The sequence below is a fragment of the Prinia subflava genome, chromosome 3 (assembly GCF_021018805.1).
Source record: "Prinia subflava isolate CZ2003 ecotype Zambia chromosome 3, Cam_Psub_1.2, whole genome shotgun sequence".
Classification (NCBI taxonomy): domain Eukaryota; kingdom Metazoa; phylum Chordata; class Aves; order Passeriformes; family Cisticolidae; genus Prinia; species Prinia subflava.
This window is the reverse complement of record NC_086249.1, coordinates 51,757,154-51,778,212: the sequence shown is the minus strand read 5'-3', so window position 1 is coordinate 51,778,212 and position 21,059 is coordinate 51,757,154. Positions and strand designations below refer to the sequence as shown.

At 39.1% G+C, this 21,059-nt stretch overlaps 1 long non-coding RNA gene across 2 annotated transcripts in view; it reads right to left on the bottom strand.

Annotated features, from left to right (window-relative positions):
• The window catches only part of LOC134547972 (uncharacterized), a 59,727-nt gene extending 40,008 nt beyond the window's left edge, over positions 1–19,719 (bottom strand). For both annotated transcript variants that reach the window (XR_010079658.1, XR_010079659.1), the window contains exons 1-2: positions 19,538–19,719; positions 16,696–16,781 (exon numbers count right to left, since the gene is read on the bottom strand). This is a non-coding gene — a long non-coding RNA (uncharacterized LOC134547972). The remainder of the gene's footprint in view (positions 1–16,695; positions 16,782–19,537) is intronic.
• Positions 19,720–21,059: the final 1,340 nt, after the last annotated feature.

The window sequence follows — 21,059 nt, the reverse complement described above, 5'->3', positions numbered from 1 at the left end:
TACTGATACTCATTAAGCAACATGCCTTTGCTGATGCTTATATATTTGCCACTTTATCCATTACAGGAAGGAACATAAAAGTAGGTCATTATAAAAGTCTTGGAGGCTTTTCCAAGACTGTCAGAGAATGCTGTTCATAAACAATAAATACGAGTTGGAAAAAATGCCTCATTTACAGAACAACGACAGTGTTCCATTCAGCATGCACAGTGCAACACTTTACTGACAATTTAGCAGTGGTTTTGTGCTGAGCTCCAGTCAGCCACTATGGCTCGCAGCTTAAGCATCAGTATTAGGCACTCAGGGAATAAGGACCAACTCGCTATATTTTCTGTATTAGAGGGGAGGGATGGTGGGTGGGTTTTTCTTGACTATTTAAATACTTTATAAACAATCTAGTTTAAGTTTTTTCTTTATTTTACGGAACAACCCGCCCTCTGTGAGTTCTCACCAGGTTCCTGGTGGCCACAGACCATCATCCAGTCATCATAACCACCTAGGTGCTCCTTGCCTTTCCACCAGCAACAATATGAATTGTCCCTCAACCAAAACAAAACATCTGGGTCACCTTAGCGAAAACATTACAACAAGATAGTTTATGCATGTCCATCTGCAGTGTAAATGATCCCTTATCAACACACCTGGTAGAAATTCCTTTAACAGCAAACAACTACCTGTAGGCAGGTAAGAAACCCAACCCAGTGGATATCTGGGATGAATGGACCAAGGTTTTACTGCATGCACTAGAAGAATCACAGGAACTGGATTTCCTGGGGTCCTCCCAGGCCACCTACTGTGTCCAATCATACTATAGTAGACTGAACCAACACTGGACACTTAGTGAAATTGCTAGATCTAAGGTTGGGACTGTTTATAGGAAAAATGTAACACCTATTAAGAACATATATGTTCCAACAAATTGGTGCAATTACACCAGCCCCATATTTTCTTGGTGCTCATCCCAAGGTGCTACTCAGGGGTTGTGTCTTATCTGCAGAGACTGAGTATGGGCAGGGATCCCCTCATGCTTCCCATAGCCTTGGCCAGCTTATCATCCTCACCCCCAGCATAAGATTACTGAAGGACTGGAAGCAGAAGAACGAATTAGCACACCAAAAAAGATCATATGAAAAATTTGACGGAAATTGTCAAGTTAAAAATTGGAGTAAAAGAAAGAGGGTTGCAGTCACTGCTTTTTTACCTCGAGTGGCTGCAGCTAAGGCTCTCAGTGAGCTTTCTCACCTGGGGTGCTGGATCAGTAAGCAGACCAACACAACGTCTGCTGCCCTTTGTGAGCTATTAGTGGATCAGGAGACTACGAGGCACGTGACATTGCAAAATAGGGCAGCCGTTGATATTTTACTACTTGCCCATGGACATGGCTGCCAAGACTTTGAGGGACTCTGCTGTTTTAACTTGTCATCACACAGGGAATCAATACATATGAACATCCAGAAGCTAAAAAGGCAAATAGAGGAGCTAAAGGAAGAAAATAATCCAAGTGGGATTACCGAACTTTTCAAACAATGGGGACTGACTGCATGGGCCTTGTCTACTGTAGAAGGAATTTTAGGGATTTTAGTTGTTATCGTCATAGTTTTACTATGCTTTCTTGCCTAGTTAAATGCCTGTGGAAGTCTATATGAGAAGTCTTTTTAATAGATAATGAAAGGGGATTTGTGGAGGCCTGTGGGCCCACTAGGCGACTTCCTGGGGCTATACCTTGGAAAAACACCCCCTAGACTTTAACCTCTCTTATGGACCCTCTGTTTAACTGGCATGCTATCAAGTCAACCCCAGTGCCACGCCCCTCTCTTGGTCCATTGGCTATTACACCCCGGCTGACCACATGTGGTCAGGTTTCTAGTAGTGTCTTTGATCCTTGTAACCCCATTGGTTTGTACCCCTGTCTGTTTATCCTTGTGTTTCCCTATTGGCCATTGTACTCCTTTTTCCCACCCACACCTCTCAGTGATTGGTTGCTACCATTGGCTGCACCCCCTTCTACCAACATATAATCCTGGACCCTCTAAGTTTCTGGATCTTTGCCTCTGGACCCGTTCAATGTGCAGGTGATATAAATCCCAGGTCCTTTAAGGCAATTTCTCCACTCTGTTCAATGAAAGTGTGGAACTCACCTTGAGTTTTTATCCCCATGAGTAAATACTGATTTCACAATTCTAGGTGGAATACTTTATTCCACCTAGATTGGTTCTTGGGAAACTGTATGATAAGAAAACATCTTGTACTGATAGCTTTGGGTTCTTTCTACAACAATTACTTCAGTGTAGAAATTAATAATGTCTATAAAGAACTTCTTGTTAATTTTGTTGAATGGAATGTAGATCAAAAGAAATATTTAAAGTTGGCTGCTTATTTCTTGGCTAAAATTTTTTAAGGTACGTACTATGAGCTTGATCTGACCTGGTAGACTTTATGACTTACTTCAGAGCCCAGTAGTCTAACTGTAGAATAAAGTCTTCTAGACATAGATCTGAAAAATAGCACTAAATTTCTTCAGAGGATTGTGAATTTAAAGGCATCAGCTTTGTAGGAGACCCTTTTCCAATATCAGATCACTTGTTTTGTTGTAAAGGCAGCAGAGTGAAAATTCTGTAGATATTCTTTGGTTTAAAATACCATTGGAAAGGCAATCTGATCTATTTGATGGCATCTCCAAGTCATTGAAATGATAACATTTTTATAAGCATTTACTTCTCTTTAGATAAAGTTACACAGTTATTCATTGTAACAGAGCCAGTGGATTTTGGTGAGATGACTCAATGACTCCAGAGATTTTTGACAGAACTCCCAAGTTAACCTGCCAAGATTTACTTTCTTACTAGGCCAACAGACAATATAAAGTGATAATCTAACTGTACTGGCAAACTAGTAGGAACACATTTCAACAGAGATAGAAAAGGAGATGAAAAACATGCAAAGAGAACAGAAAATAAATCACAAAAACAGACTGAGGGTTCAACAGACTTATTGTTGACTTTATTTGTACTGGATCAATGCCATAAAAACCTCAGACTTACAGAAACAAAAACAAGAAGTGGCTTCAGCCAGGAATATCAGCAATTGATCCTGTCAGCCTGCTTTCTGCAGTACAATTTTGAGTATTTTTTCTACTCCTTTTGTCCCTGACCTTCAGCTCTCTCACATGGCCTTTTTTGTAATTCTCACTTGAGCCACTTTACAGATGCAGTCAGGCTCATCTCCTTATTTCTCCTTAACTCTTTTATCAAAAGCACCAACAGCACTCAATAATTCCCTATCCAGAAGAATTTATGTTGGCTTTTTGACTTTCTTATAGGCAATAGAAACTAAGCAACCACATCCACACACATTCACTGGGGATAGAGGAGGAAAATTTGGGTGCTACCACAACTGTAATGAACTACCAATATACTTGCTCTGTTGCATAATATATCTTTCATAGTTTATTTTTTCTATCCAATTTAGCTTTAGAGTATCATCTTTATTTCTACATACTTTACATCCAAAAAGGGAAGAAGGAGGTGAAGAATATTAGTATATAATTCATGATTGTAGGTTGAATTGAAAAAAAAAAGATAAGTGATGGTGGTGAAAAAGAGCAAATATTCTAAGATGACTAAAAGTAAGTGTAAACGGACATGAGAAAAGTCCTAGTCTAGTGTAATGCAAAGACTCCAGAAGGACTAACTTCAGGCAGAAAAGCAATATTGGTTTTGTAGTCAATACTGAAAAAAAAATGGGCAAAGATTTAAAAAATAGAATCAAACTGTTCAATTATTACCTTCCATGAAATGTGTGTTTAAAATGTAAACTGCCTAGGCTGGGTACAGGTATAAAGTCTCTAAAGATCTTACCACATCTTGATTTCTAAATAGAGTAATTTATTTATACAAAAGCACATATCTGAAGGCAGAGAGTTCTAAGAGCGGCCTTATTCTACAACCAGTTACAAACCTAGGCAAAGAAAGTCTGAACAAGACAATAACTAAAGCATAGAAATCTTAACACATACAACTCAAATGAGACAGCGAACAAAGCATAAGATTCCAAACAAACAAAGCTCTAATAAAATTATAGACAGAGCATATAATTCACAGCCTCAGGGTAAAGCAACCTCTTATTACTGTCTGCATTTTCAATCGCTGGGATCACACTAACAGAGAGGAATCGATCACAAGTTTCAGACAGGAATCTCAGCCACAGGGATCGTAGTAACAAAAGGAACCCCGAAATTCCAAACCCACACAGAGCCCTCGGCCACAGGGACGCGAACGCAACGGGAAATCCCGAACCGCACAGAGCTCCCGTCCGGGGGATCGCGAGGGCAGTGGGGGCCCGAGCCACGCAGGGTTCCCGAGGGCAATGGGGGCCCGAGCCAAACAGGGTTCCCGTCCGGGGGACCGCGAGGACAGATGGAGGGTCCGAGCCGCGCAGGGTTCCCGTCCGCGGGATAGAGAGGGCAGACAAAGGGTCCGAGCCGCGCAGGGTTCCCGTCCGCGGGATCGCGAGGGCAGTGGGGCCCCGGGGTCCCTCCCCACACAGAGTCCCCGACTGTCCCAACCGGCGCACCGGTAGCAAGTGCTGCAGGGGAAAAGGGGGGACCCCGGGGCCCAGGTCCCTTAGTGCGGGGACCGCGATGTATAATACCTTAAAATCCCGTCTTGGCTCCTGTCAAGGATCGTTCCTCAGGTTGCAGAGAGTGGAGGTTGGATCGATGGATCGAATTGATCAATCAATCGATGCCTCCACCTCCAACCCTGAGGCTTTTTATCCCAAATTGCAAAATGCATATTCATATTTTTTATCTACACACTAACCAATCTAGGTACAATTCTAAAGTTCGTAAAACTACGAAAAACAGTATCAGAACCTACGCACATAACATATCTATTAACGCAAAACACTATCTTGCTAGCCTCAAGTTCTATCTTGTTATTGTAAAAAACCTCTATTCTATCATATATGAAAAACTCTATCTTCTCTGCATAAAGTCTATACGAGTTACAAACAGCAGTCTACCCTATTTTTGTTATGTCTTTAAGTTTATACGAGTTACAAGCAACAATCTACCCTATTTTTGTTATGTCTTTACTCTATCACTAGGCCTGAAGCTGTGTCCTTCTACACTGAACTAGGACTTAGGGCATGTAAAGCTTAAAGCTAAGGGTTAGATTTCTACTTTATGCATTTAAAGCTTTTATATATTCTAATTTTTCTAAAGGCTTTAATTCTATCTCTGTACTTTTCACTCTCTGTGGAGGATCCATGAAAACATGGACTCCGACATCTCCCCCTCCTTGTTTACACATGTAGACTTTCTTAACAGCCTTATTAATCATCTACATTAGTTATAGGTTTGGCTAACTAGGAAAAAAAATCTGTGCTACTAAAAGCAAGCAAAACAAAAGCAAAAAGATAACATACAATTGTTCCCCACATCTACTAACAGAAATTCTACATTACTACAGATTCCCACATTAAATCCCCAAAGTCCAAAGTCTTTTGTGACTGAAGCACACGATGGCAGGTGCAAATCAGAATCTCTGCGCAGTTCACGTCTGCGTGCTTGCTCGTCTGTTCATGGAGTGGTCAGCGTGTTTCTGTGCTCGCTGTCTTCTTTACATTCTATGCTAGAATTCACCTGGGCTCAAATCTGCAGAAACACAAGCAAGCCCTTCGCCCCAGGTTAATAGAGGAAGTGTACCTTCAATTTGTCCTGTTTCTAGATTTCTAAACTAAAAAAAAACTTTTCCCTGTGTGTACCGGTGTAAAATTGCACTTAAAGAACATCTACTGACTGATGGATATTTTACACTTCTCCATTCTAATGAGTTGACAGCTCCTGTAAATACAGAAAATTGCACCAGCTGGTAGACTGGGCAATATTTATGATTGATGTGAATATTACATAAGTGCACAGGTACTCTAAACAAATGCATAACTCTGTTAAGTACTGACAGAAATCAGGAAAATTCAGGTACGACAATGAAGAACAGGCATAATTGGTGACTTTTAACAATTACATATGTAAAATAAGATAATTACTAATTACTAAAACACTGTGCTTTCATCTCAGAGTCTGCAGACAGCTTTTGGAACCTTTTTTCAGTCTGGATCCAGACCACCTTTCCCGGGCAAGATGCTCAGGTCCACCCTGAAAATTGGTTCAGCTGTCATTTTACAGGGTCAAATTGTCAAGTCAAAATGACTTGAATTTGTTTTTTGAAGCAGAAACCATCTGAGCTTTTAGCAGAACATCCATCCAGAGAGAGTCAGGGCTTGGCCAAGGCTCGAGCTCTAAACTGGAGTGAGGTCCTTTAATACATTTCTAAAACAAAGATCCTAACAATAGCAATTATGAAATACTTAAACAATTAAAAAATAAAGGAAAGATCTTGAAATGACACGTGTCCTTATATAGTTAGAAGAAGGATACTAAAGCACATCAAAAAGCCTCTGCAAATAAGGAAAATTAACAAATTCACATCAAATAATTAATATATCAACACTAATCATCCTAGAAAATTGAAATAATACCTTTCTAAACTATCATATACTTATAACTTACAAAAAGGGAAACTTCACTAAAACAGCTCACAATCAACAATCCCAATGTGGCTTTGTGAAATGCCACTAATAATAGAACCTTTCAAACCTTTCAAACCTTTCATCTTCCTCCATCTACTAATAGGTGTTTTCCAATGTTTCATCATCGCTGTTCCCGTGAAGCATCTTATCTCTAGAACTAATTTAACTTTACAAATAAAATGAGCATATTTTCTTAAAAACAAACAACACAAACTTAATATGAATAAATCTTAACAAAACTCATATGCGATAAAAACCTTAATAGCATATAAACTTAATATTATTTAAATCTTATAAAACTTAAACTTACTAAAACTTAAAAATAGCTTAAACTTAACAGAATTTAAACTTAACCTAACCTAATTTAATTGAACAACACTTAACCTATACTTAAACTAAACCACACTGACTATACTTAAACTAAACTATATAAAAGTTTATCTTAATATTAACAGATTACTAAAATATAACTTAACTCAAACATACATATATAATAAATGACTCTAATTAAAAATCCATTTCTATTAAATCTATTTCTATTCTACTCTCCATTGTGATTGAGCTTCATATGGTAATGTATTTCTGTATTAATTAGAGTACAAGTTAGATGTTGTTGTACTTTTTGGTGGTGACTAGTTTCCCTGCAACTGGACTGAAAAAGTCCAGAAGAGATGCTGGACAGAAATTTTCCATATAAAGACAAGCCAGGTCATTGTTACATTGTGTGTCTATGACATCTATCAGGTGATCTAAAAACGTGAAAAATGTCTCTGATGTTCCCTGCTTTATGTCTGGATAAGTCTCTTTTGCGGTTGTTATTGACTGAGTCAACACCAGAGCTTCACAAGCAGGATCCCCAGTGTCCCCATGATTTAGTGTCTGTAATAAGTTGCCACCCTGTCTGCCACCCCTGACTGACAAAGCCACAAGCAGCTCTTCAGCCAGGGACTCCTGCTGAGCCTCTCTTGGAGGAAGCCTCCATTCAGGCTGAGATGAAGGGTGTTCTATGTCAGAAGTAACTAAATCTGCTTCCCAGTTTAAGTCTGCTGGATCTAAAATTAATAAATCTGAGTCACTGTCCGAGCAAGTATTATTTATGTCTGTGTTTTGGTGCATAATAGTCTTATGGTGTCTCTCACGGATGTCCTGTGTGGTTGTTTTACTTTGGTGCCTACCCTCCCCTGTTCCCCCCTCTTGTTGCAGCGTTGGTATTGTCCGAGGTCTGTGCAGGATCGGGGGGGTCAGTGGAGAGTCCGGGCTCCCAGGCACGGGCTCAGGCGCTGAAGGCAGGACGGTGTGGGCTGGCGCAGGCATGACGTCACTCCGCAGCGCTGGTTCTTTTCCGCGGGCAGTACAAACCGCGTGTTCGTGTGATGGCGGCGTGGGTGCTGGCAGCGGCTCCCGCGGTCGCGCTCTTGGGTGGCGGTGTCCGATGGGTTGTGGCGGGTTAGGTGCAGGGTGTCCCGCGCCGTGGTCGGGCGGCGGCAGCGGCGGCTCCCGTAGGATGAGAGCCACGGCTGCCGCCGGACCGTGCAGCGGTGTAAAGGACGGCAGGGTTTTAGTTTGTGAACGATCCATGATCCTTGCGGGGGTGGGCTGCGGCGGGACTCCCGAAGAGTTCGGGTCCTCCCGGCACGGGCTTGTGTGTGGGGGGGGTCCCTCCGCAGCCCGGGTCCGCGGCTGGAGCTGGCAGGGGGGCTCTGGGCATGCCGCAGTCTGTGTTTGTGCTCCCGAGCTCGCGGCTGTGTGCGGTGGAGCTGTATCGTCCTCTGTCCCGCGGCTCCCGGGCCGCGGCATGGGCTCGGCAGCGCGGGGAACAAACCCTTGTTGCTGAGGAACAAACAGAGATTCATCTTTGCCCCCCACCGCCCCTAGAAGCGAATCGCGGTCCCGGGTTACCTCAACAGTTTGCGATGCAGCTTTACCGAATAAAGTAAGTTCTAAGTTTACAGTTTCCATTTGTGATTAGTTAAAAAGTTTTACAGTTTTAAAGTAGCAGTTAAAGTAGCAGTTTTAGAGTAATACCTTCAGATCCTTTCCAGAAACATCATAGCCATTATTCAAAATCAGTAACTTTAAACAATCATAGATGTGTTTTTGTTCTTTAGACAAATTATTCCCCATATTTAGGATTACTCCAGACCATTATTTCGCTAGTAGGCACGGCAGCTTTCCCAGCGTCCTGGAGAAAGCCTTAGAACACCGCCCTTATCCTTCCTTCGGGATACAGATTCTTGCAAAAAAGCCCGCGCGGGGGAATGCTGTTTTCGTCCTAACAGCCGATTCGAGCAGTCGTCTGGAGAGACCTGGCCGTTGCTTATGTATAGCAATGTACGCCGCTCCTCACACGGGGCACCAATTTGCCTAGGCTGGGTACAGGTATAAAGTCTCTAAAGATCTTACCACATCTTGATTTCTAAATAGAGTAATTTATTTATACAAAAGCACATATCTGAAGGCAGAGAGTTCTAAGAGCGGCCTTATTCTACAACCAGTTACAAACCTAGGCAAAGAAAGTCTGAACAAGACAATAACTAAAGCATAGAAATCTTAACACATACAACTCAAATGAGACAGCGAACAAAGCATAAGATTCCTAACAAACAAAGCTCTAATAAAATTATAGACAGAGCATATAATTCACAGCCTCAGGGTAAAGCAACCTCTTATTACTGTCTGCATTTTCAATCGCTGGGATCACACTAACAGAGAGGAATCGATCACAAGTTTCAGACAGGAATCTCAGCCACAGGGATCGTAGTAACAAAAGGAACCCCGAAATTCCAAACCCACACAGAGCCCTCGGCCACAGGGACGCGAACGCAACGGGAAATCCCGAACCGCACAGAGCTCCCGTCCGGGGGATCGCGAGGGCAGTGGGGGCCCGAGCCACGCAGGGTTCCCGAGGGCAATGGGGGCCCGAGCCAAACAGGGTTCCCGTCCGGGGGACCGCGAGGACAGATGGAGGGTCCGAGCCGCGCAGGGTTCCCGTCCGCGGGATAGAGAGGGCAGACAAAGGGTCCGAGCCGCGCAGGGTTCCCGTCCGCGGGATCGCGAGGGCAGTGGGGCCCCGGGGTCCCTCCCCACACAGAGTCCCCGACTGTCCCAACCGGCGCACCGGTAGCAAGTGCTGCAGGGGAAAAGGGGGGACCCCGGGGCCCAGGTCCCTTAGTGCGGGGACCGCGATGTATAATACCTTAAAATCCCGTCTTGGCTCCTGTCAAGGATCGTTCCTCAGGTTGCAGAGAGTGGAGGTTGGATCGATGGATCGAATTGATCAATCAATCGATGCCTCCACCTCCAACCCTGAGGCTTTTTATCCCAAATTGCAAAATGCATATTCATATTTTTTATCTACACACTAACCAATCTAGGTACAATTCTAAAGTTCGTAAAACTACGAAAAACAGTATCAGAACCTACGCACATAACATATCTATTAACGCAAAACACTATCTTGCTAGCCTCAAGTTCTATCTTGTTATTGTAAAAAACCTCTATTCTATCATATATGAAAAACTCTATCTTCTCTGCATAAAGTCTATACGAGTTACAAACAGCAGTCTACCCTATTTTTGTTATGTCTTTAAGTTTATACGAGTTACAAGCAACAATCTACCCTATTTTTGTTATGTCTTTACTCTATCACTAGGCCTGAAGCTGTGTCCTTCTACACTGAACTAGGACTTAGGGCATGTAAAGCTTAAAGCTAAGGGTTAGATTTCTACTTTATGCATTTAAAGCTTTTATATATTCTAATTTTTCTAAAGGCTTTAATTCTATCTCTGTACTTTTCACTCTCTGTGGAGGATCCATGAAAACATAGACTCCGACAGTAAACATGATTGATGATAAAAGGAAGTGGAAGAATAGTCCAAAGTAAGAGTATTCTTTCCTCTTACAGAAGAATGCTATGTTCAGAAATACTGAAAAGAGTAAAAAAAGATCATTAGATAAAGCAGGGGTTTAAGAAAATATGGGTCAAAAAAAAAGTATGCATAATGATGTTGATTTTTTAAACAGTCCATAGGATTTTCATAGCAGAAATGTCATAAGAGAAATGCTTACCTGAAAAACTGACTCTGTTTTAACAACTGAAGTAATTTTGAACATTGACATTGGTGCTTATGTCTAAAATACTGTGAATGACATCAATGCCATAAAATCATTGATGACTCACTCTACTATGATTCTGCCTAGTAACCATCTCTTCTTTTGACCTTAATCCAGACCTCAGATAAAGGAAATAAATAAATACAAACTCAACTGCAATCAACAGATAAGAGTATTTAAATTCTGTTTGGTGGTTTCTTCATATAATCCATTCAATAAATCCATTTCTGGATTTATGGAAAGACAGGACAGATCTCACTAACAGTCAGTGCTCTAAATGTAATGGAATGTGTCACCACTTATCTGTGGTCTCCAAAATTATCATAGAAAAGTTTCTTAAGTCAAAAGGCTGAGATGCTTTCAAGAATTCAGAAAGGTTCACCATCTTGAAGAAAAACCATTTTTTAGCTGATAGTAATGACTATCACAGAGTCTTTGAAACCGGGAGAGACCTCTGGACATTGTTTATTCCAAGCCACCTGCTCAAAGCAAAGTTGGCTACAACAGGTTGATCAAGGCCATGTACAGTTGGACCTTGAATGTCACCAAGGACAGGAACTTTGTAACATCTCTGGGTAGGCTGTAAGCACTCATAGTAAAAATCTGTTTTCTAATGGGAAAGTAGTATTTCCTGTGTTTCAGCTTGCACCTCTTCCTTCTTGATCTGTCACTGAACACTACAGAGAAGATAAGGTAGCAGTATGGCTTATGAGCTGCTGCTCATATACCACACAGGGGTTCTATGGCGTTTAATGAATTCTAAACTGTTTAAGAGACAACAGTAATCGGCACTCAGTTTCCCTAGTGAGGAATGGCATTTTCTGGCTTACAGCTGAGTTTTCTTACACAGAGAAGCTCCTTTGCAGGAATACTAAGCTGGCATCTTGCTTCTGCAAGATGGAAACCATCAGCCTATGCAGAGTTCAGAATTCTAACCTCCAATTTCATAAATGCACAAAACCTTTCTTTCGCTTCTTGTAGCATGAAAAGAGGGCTCCCTCAAATACCCATTTGGTAAAAACAAAGATAATTCATTTATCAGCCTGAATTAGCTTGACTAGAGCAAGTTTAGAAATCAGTGCAGACAAATGAAGAGACAGTGGAATGCATGTCAGCATAGTTTTCACAGCAAATGAGAACCTAGAGTCCAAGGCAGCTTTACCACCTGCTCAGAGGCTGGTGTGGCCCCACCTTCACACTGCTGCTACCCTAAACTGTCTGAGGAGTAACCCAAGCCATTTGACAAAGCCAAGGAAGCAGCTCTTTGCAAAGTGGTTATCTACTTCACTGACGTGGGCTTTAAATAAGGCTGTTGGTAAAACTGAAAATACCTGAAGAGAAGTGGAGGTCTGAGGGGAAATGAAGCCTCAGGAAAGGTCTCATTAGGATCACAGATACATAATGGGGTATGACTCATGAATGGACTGATACAACAGATGGATAGAGGCCCTTTAGTATGGATGGGACAGGAAGATGAGCAGAAGGGGCTGAATTTAGTGCAATGGAGCAGTAAACATGCATAGAATTTCGCCTTGGAGGAAAGAGCAAGCTGGTCAAGGACAGACCAACACTGGTGTTGTCAAAGTGTACATCTGCTACAGACCACCTTCTAAGGCCTCACAAAGCCTTCTTCTAAAAACTAAAAGTCAGTAGAATAGAAGAAGTATGGATCTGGACTTCAAACATACCAGGTTTTAGCTTCTTCTGGAATCTGATTAGTGGGGGCACATAAAAAAAACAGCCTAGAAAAGCTAGCTGTCTTCAAGGAGGACAGTCCTTTCCAATGTGCAGAAAGTCTAGCAATCGTGGGAGATGGCCAGCATAGAGGAACAGGAAACACAGCTGAGCTTAAATGCAAAAATTAAATACACAGAAGGTAGAAGTGGGAAGCAGTGACCTGAGAGAACTACAGGGACTATTGCTCCAGCATACAGGTTTGAAATGAAAGCCAGAAGTTGAAATTGGAGTTGGAATTAGAAAAGAATGCAAAAGGCAACAAGTGAGATTTCTGTATGTACATAAGTAGCAAAAGGAAGAGACAAAAATGTAATCTCACTTTTCAATAGGCATGGGATCTAGTGATAAATTATGCCAAAAAGACTTAACGCCACTTCTGTCTCACTTTTACTGACAAGGTGTGCTCTGAGGCTCACCAGGTTCTTAAATCTGGCAACAGTCTGTAGGAATTAAACCATTACCCCCAGCAGAGAGAAACTGACTTAGAAATCACAAATTTTGACACACCAAAGTCAGTGTGAAGACATCAAAGCATCTAAATATACTGAGAGAGCTAAATAAGATCATTATAGGACTGTTCTTTATATTCAAAGGCCCATGACTACTGAGAAATGTCCCTGATGATTAAAAAAGGGCAAAAATTAAAAGCCAACACATCCTAAAAAAAATAAGGCAAGAAAGTATAAACAAAATTAACTACAGAAGGATCACAGTATCATGTATCACATGAAATGAGCTTGAGGACAGTATTCAGGATCTTCTTTTTAACTTAGTAATCTCAGTAAATCTAAGAGTCTGGAAAACTAATGCAAAGATCTGAATATAAGACATGGACTCACATCCATTCTGTCACACAAAACCCAGCTCCTCCCTTGCCTCGGATCTGAGTTTCCCCAACGGGGAACAAGATGCTTTGCTCAGCATCATACCACAGAAAAAATCAACACATGAACAACAAAGAGGTTTGAACTCAAGTTTGGATTCAAATCCAAGCTGACATCACATACAGAAATAATCATCACTTTAGACATTTACTTGCTCTTCACTGAAAGAGTCTCCATCTCTTCTGATATATGCCATTACTGGGATATGTGCCACAGATGTGCTTAACCTTCATTGGTTGAATCCCACAGAGACAGTTAATGCTTGCCTAGATAAATTCCAATCAAATTTCCTTGCTCTGACAGTTCTTTGTACTCCATGAAGAGTCATAATGAAATGTTAATCCTCTTCATATTCTCAGTGCTGACAGATTTTGAACTGTAGCATGAAAATCATATAACAGACATGGATTTTACCATGTACAAGACATTCCTCCTTTACATAGCTTTCAGTCTAGTTGGCAGCTTATTCCCTTCATGCCTAGAAGCTTTTGCATTGCTCCTTGGCTGCCTGAACTCCTGGGCTATTTTAGCCCAGTAGGTTGGTTTACTTATATGGGTTAATTTATGTAATATGCAAATCTCAATGTTTTTCTTCTACCAGTAACACAAAGAAAAGTTACACACAGTAACTAAATCTTCCAAGTCTGTTATTTCCTAAGAGCTACAAAAGTGTTACTGATGTATGTAAGTAAAACTTCAAATATTTGGTAACACTTCATTAAGAAAGAAATACTACATTGATTTAGCCATCTGCTCTACTTCCTTGACTGAAATGAGGTTTATCTTGTCTTCCCAGGGGGAAAAATAATTTGCTGTGTTGTATGCAGTTTCCTTAAGCATCAGGATAATTTGATTCCTTGTGTTCATATGTAAAGGTTTCCTGAGGAAATATTTAGACTTTTCTTCAGTTCTAAGCACAATTCTACAGATCTGTCAGATTTCCTTTGAGATCTAAACATGTTTATACAGTTTGTTTAAGTTTATTCATACTTAATTTCTGAAATACAATGGGGACAGGTCCTTTAAAAGTCATGAATCGTCTGTCAAAATCCTTAGGAGTTCATGTCCGTATCCTGAAGGGAATAATAGTATGCCTTATCTCAACTTCAGAACAAGTAATAACACCATTGCAACTACTTGCTTTCTCTTTTCGATCTGTTATGTTACAAGTTAGGAAGATGAGGGCATGCAGGTAATTTGGTGGTATAATACATAAAACAGGAGAATGAAATTTCAGTGGCTTCTGAGTCCAGTGATGGCTTTGTCAAGAAATAATGGATTCAGGATTCTATTTTAGTTAGATAATTCCTTTTGCCAGTCTACTGCAGAAATACTAAACCATTTGTATTTCCTCCATTATTTGTGGTATGAAGGGCTGTATTTTTTCTTCAGCAGTTCAATCAGGCTGCAGGCCTGCCAACTCAAAGCTGCATTTCATAGTCAAGCTCAGATTAGCTTGTATGAGGAGAAAAAATTTTAAGAAATGATGAATAAATTAGTGTGACAGCTTTAAAATATTGTTCTCTTTTCCTTTCTTCCCTCAAGAAGGAGAAAACTATTCTCTCCAAGACTTAGGAAACAAAAATATATTATCTGTGTAATAGAGTCATAGCTAATAAGAGTTTTTCAGTTATGGAACAACTCGTTACAAATATGTATTACCAAATAATTAGTCCATGGCACTGGCTTTTCACAGAAACCTTCTACATGCTTTGGTCAGAAGAGAGTTGCCTTCCTCCAAGAGTGAGACCCTGAACCTGGGAACACTGTATGTGACCACTACTGCTTCTTACTCCCCCTACCTCCATCAGCACTTGTAGGCTGTCTAGCCTTTATGAGAAGGTACAAGGATTAAACTTTGTTTTCTCATGTCCCAGATCAAGCATTTGAAGAAAAATAAAAAAAACTATCACATGTTGAAATGTACTTTTAATTCAACATGAAAACCTCGTCCATCCTCTTGCAGGGGTCCTGTGGAGACAGAGCAGCGCAGCACAAACATCATTGCAAGATCAGTGAGTTGAAGCAACTGTTTCTTTTTAAACCTCACTCCTGTCATACATTTGGGATAGAGGAGACAAAGGATTTCTGTTAAACACAGCTGTTTCTTTGAGTTGCCCTGTGGTCTATCATGGCAATCAGTTTCTGTGCTGTGGCAAGCTACATGCTGCATCTTCACCACTCTGTAAGAGTTTCAAGACAAGAGATTTAGAAAGTACTAGCTCTCTGGCTGTTTTTTGGAAGACATGCTGGCCCTAGGTAATTTTCATTGAACTTATTGCAAGGCTTCACTTCAGGCTCTCCTAAGGAGCATGGCATGGAGCATAAGAATATGGAAACAAGAAGTTACCCTTTAAACATATAATCCCAATTTTAATAGGTAGTTTCACCTCTGACATATAATGACAAGCATTTTGATGGCAACATACTTGCTTGTAGTCAATTAAGAAATCTTGAACTGTGTTCCTTAATCAAGATGAATTTTTTTAATTTGTTTCCAGGTTTGTTTGTTTGTTGTTTTGGTTTGGTTTATTTGGCTTTTTTTTTACATTTTATTCTAGTTGCCTAGTGGAAACACAGTTTTTTAGCTAGACCTGAAATCTATTCAAATGGGAAACATTATGCATTCTGACAGGGAGTCCTGCAATTAACCTTACTCCACTCTTGCAGTGTAGCACTGAAAATAAGCAAGAGCTTCTGCCTCTCGGTCATCTTTTTATGGTAAAGAACTGGAATGTGAGTGAGCAAGGAGAAATATCCAGTTTCTTTCATTAATTAATATATTTTGTCACCTGACATTCTTGTAAATTATTTCACACTCATCAACTAAAGAAATTTATACACTGCTATCATTATTCAGGCTCATATGACTCTCCTCAGTTCACTTTTTATGGAGACTTTTGTTGAGATATGTTTGTGGTCAGTTTTCGTAACTACACTGTTTATGGCACTGACACATGGGAAGTAGTAAAATAAACCTGCATAATAAAAAGAAAAAAATCTCACTTGTGCAGTAATGTATTCCTGGAAAAAAAAAAAAAAGCTGATGATTCTTTTTAAACAAAAACTATTTTTAAAATATTTGCTCTAATTATAGAATTTATAGATAGAAATCAGAAAATATTTTCTGATAAGTCATACTTATACTGAACAGGAGATATTAAAAATCCATAAACTGAATGTTATTTGAACTGTAACAAAAATCCAAATTAAAAATTCAAATGTAAAACATCAGTGTAGCATGTGAGTAGCAGAGGCTTGCTGTTTCAGTGTGAGAGTTTACAAGATACACATGGATCTTCTGTGCATGTCAGAGCCAGACTAACCAAAAGAACTCAGGATTTACTTCCAGAAACTAAAAGAGTGTTACCTAGCTTCTCCAATGGACCTGATGCAGGGGATCTTCCATACACACCCTTTGTAAACACTGGAGATAATGGCATTTGAATGAATTACCTGAAAAGAAAGTGTTCATTCATGAAGAAAGAAATGAGCCAGATCCAACATTTCAGCATTATCTCACCAGATACATTAAGACTACCTGCTAGTTTAACTATGAAGTATTTCATCTTTTTCCATTGAAGCTGGTCCTATGTACAGAAAGAACTACAATGATCAAGGGTACAGGAGAAAATTGTAAAAGCATGTATCTGAATTACATGGTCAAATTTGTGCTGGGTTTTTTGTAAAAGTCAATTGAAACACTGTATTTAAAAAGAAAACTAGGATTTCATACAACTTTCCAAAAGGAGAAATTAAATTAACAAGTATTAGATAACTTGTCTATCTACTTGTCTATAGGGATGTATTGTATACTAAATACTGCAACATTTATTATTTAAATTCTTATTAAAACAGTGTACAAAGCAAAGTAATATGTTTACTGTCTCTGAGGGACATCTGAAGCTCGGTTGCCAAATCTCTTAAATTAAAATAGCTGGTGACATATAAAACTTAGCCTTGATGTCTTGAAGGAGAAAACACCTTCAAATAAAATCTATTGGATTATAAGCAGGTATGTTAAAAATTATTACCATAAGTTAATACAATTTAAGAAAAAATATAGTTAATATATGTGTATGAGGCTTAGAAACTGAAATATACTGAGTAGATTATATGAAGTTTTTTGTCATACTTCACTGCATTTACCTCACACAATTGACTCGACCTAATTTCTGACAAACTTGTATTTGAAATGTAATTGCTCTACAAGGCAAATCATCAGGCAGTTACCTTTGAATCATGATTCAGAAATGACAACAAAACCCCTGCACTTCTAATTTGCCCAAGAGAAAGAGTACAGAGTTTCAAGCACTCAGAAAAGTATTTTAAAGGTAGTGAAAAAGTAAAAGCAAAGATGGGATAATAGGAAAAACTAAAAAAGCTTGATTAGAAAACTCACTTAATATTTTTTACATTTAAATTAAATATATCTAGCACACTGGCTACCTGAGATTTTTATCACCAGCTAATTTGATCGTGTTTGAGTGATTTTCAATAAAGAAATGTTTAACAGCAGCAAAGGTTGTACAGGTCATAGCTGTTAAAATTGTGGTCTACTTCATGTTAAGCATTTCAGTGGCTTTATACTTTTTACATGTAGTCTGTATCCTGAAGACTGAAACATTTTGTAAGAATTGATCTGCTTCCAAGAAGAAATCAAAGTGCCTAAGAGAGGTACTGTGCTTTTTCATCCACCCTTCTTAGAGATGCTGCCTTCTAAACCAGCCTGTTTTACCATTCAATGTACCTTTCCCTGATCTCCTCTGACATCATGCCTTGATGCCCTTCAGGATCTAAAACATCATCATTATTTGAAGAGGTGTTATTTTCCTCTTTCCTTCTCTAGCCAGAGTGTCTGGAGTAATGTCAAGACTGTAAAGAAGTCCAGAATTATAGGGGTCTAACAGCATAAAACTTATGGCACTTATTTTACACTCTAGGATTTGGTATCAGGGAGTGTGTGCATCCTCTTTTCTACTGGATGCTGACTTATCACAGCAGGGATAGTGCATAGAGAGTGCCAGAGCAGGCAGTTTACCCTTTCTGTCTACAAAGAAACAGGATTATGTAAGGGCCTGCAGAAGACAGTTAGCCTTTCTTTGTGTTTGCTTTCTGTTTTAAAGGAATCTACTCACTTGATTAAGTCTTTTACCTATGACATGACACAGAGATATGCACACATACGTATTTTTCAGTGGGATACATATGCATTCACAGGAACACTGTGCAAAATTTAAATATTTATATTTTGTCTCAAATACTGCTAGGATTTGTCTATGTTTAAGCCATTGTTCCTACTATATCTTTTAGGAATGGCTGCAATTACCAAATGTACCAACTTGTAAACAAACAGTTGAGCCTTTAAAATATTTACAATGTAGAATAAATATGTTTTCATGAACTAATACTCCATTCCTTTTACCAGAAATCCTTACTGTGATTCTGTTGTATTATCCAGACACAAATCTGGTGGAAAAGAATCAAGCTGTATACCTGTGACCTAGAAACACAACATTGCAAAACAATTTCCTTTAAAAACACTCTCCACTTTTACATCCATTGAAATATAACAAAATGAAGAGTTGTTTGGTCAAGCTAACCTTTTTTCCTCCATGAAACATTTGTTGTTTTATTCCACTTGTGGAATATGAATATACTTAGGGAATCTTTGTACATACCAGCCCTTGGAAGAAAAAGAATGATTTCTGCCTGTATGTAAAGCAAATTTATATAGAACTAAAATATTAAAAATCTTCAGCACAATATCAAAAAGTGATGAAAGAAACTTCATAGTTATAACACCAACTTTTATGAGTCAGAATTAATACATGAAACACACTGAATCCAATTCAGGAAAAATACACCAAAGTAGTTGGCATATTTACACTGTCCTCTTGATTTGGATTGTTATGACCAACATGCCATATTTTTTTCTCCATCATCACCTTCTTTCATGGCATATCATAAGTTTATTGAACTCTTTAGCCACATAAGAGTCTAAAATTTAAGCAGTGAGATACTGATTAATCAGTATACCTTGTGTCTCATGGGTTCCATGCCCAACTACACATTCTTATTGATGGAACTGATTACCTTGACTTCACCTATTCTATTCTGTTTTCAAGTTTAACATTTCTAATCCATCTTGTGTTTTCTATGTAATTTTTTTCCTATTCTTTAGTTTGTCTTTATATAAATCATTGCCTTACCTTTACTTCTTCTTGATGTAAAGATCTTGAGCAGATCTGTTTTTTTCTGGCACCCCAGCAAAGGAGATGAACTGCTGCTATTTTCATTTTACAGATGGAAAAATAAAATAACCTGCCTGAAACCACAAAGTAAGCTGGCAGCACTGTATGGATTGCCACCTAGCTGTGGGATATAGCCTCCAGTCCCTCAGTGATACTAATTTCATTTGAGTGGTCACTGCCAAGAAACAGTCCAGAGAGCAGGAAATTATGACCTGCCAACTGTGACCACCAGACAAACCCAAATGTATCAGAGCACAAGTAAAAACCCATTCACATTGTTACAAATGGAGACCACCATGAAAGGAATGCTGTTTGTGCATTGTAAATCACACAGCCATGCAGGCTGGGACATGCAAAACTTGAAATGTATTTGGACTTGGTAGTTTCCGGGTAGCTTTAATAAAACTCATGAGTGCAGCTGACCCAGATTTTTACAGTTGCATTCAATGATTTGTCACAGGTTTATAATTTTGATTTTACATTTTTAGTCTTACTCAAGGGTTACAATGAAAAGATCCTAGTCAGGAATTTATAATGCAGCCAGTTCTAAAGACTTTTTATAAAACTCATATATTAAATGGTCTGAAAGACTGGGAGTTTGATTGATACCTTAGAGATTGAATTGCAAATTCTCTTAATTTTCTAAGGTGGAGATGTCTTACGTACTTATGATAGCACTGAAAAATGTAAATGTACAGAAACTGACAAATAACAGTTTTAAGATCTTTTGAACATTGTATCATCTTCATGTTTCATGTTCAGAGCCTGCAGGTGATGAGATGGAGTCAAAGTGTAAATTTTCTTGTTTGTACATTTAATGTACTAGTTCAACCGTTACTTCCAAGTAATATACTAAGCGTGGTCAAGCAAAAAAATATTCACACTTATGAAGAATTACAATATTGGGGTTTTGAGGTTGGTTTTTCTTTTTCTATTTGGTTGGTTGTAGATTTTTCTGAGAGGAGCTGGACAAGTAATATTGTTAAATCACTGGTAAATATATTCTTAGCAAATATTTTCTTTGTAAGCAGCTCGTGGACTGAAGATTGTGCTGCAGTAGAATTAGTAGGTATTTCCAATTGGTTTCAAACGTGCCTTGATTTTATCCCAGAAATTTTAAATCTGTTTAAAACACATTGAGATGACAACTATTTAACTACATGAAACACTCACACAACTTCCTGTATAGTTGATGGAAGCATAGGGATTACAGACTATTCTTTTTTCCTGATTCATTTTTAGAATGACCTCAGGCTGATTAGGTTCTTATATATTTCAGCTAAGGGCTTGAAGATACCTTTTCCATGAAAGTGACTCACTTTACCCTTAGGAACAGAAAAGATAAAGGAGACTTGTGGATTGTCAAAGGCAGGAAAGCATTTCAGTTTCTTGTTTAAAGCTTGTCTTAGAATCCTTGGAGTACTTTTGTTGCTTCAAAAAAAATCAGCTTTAAAAAATAAAACTTTAATAAGTTTATATT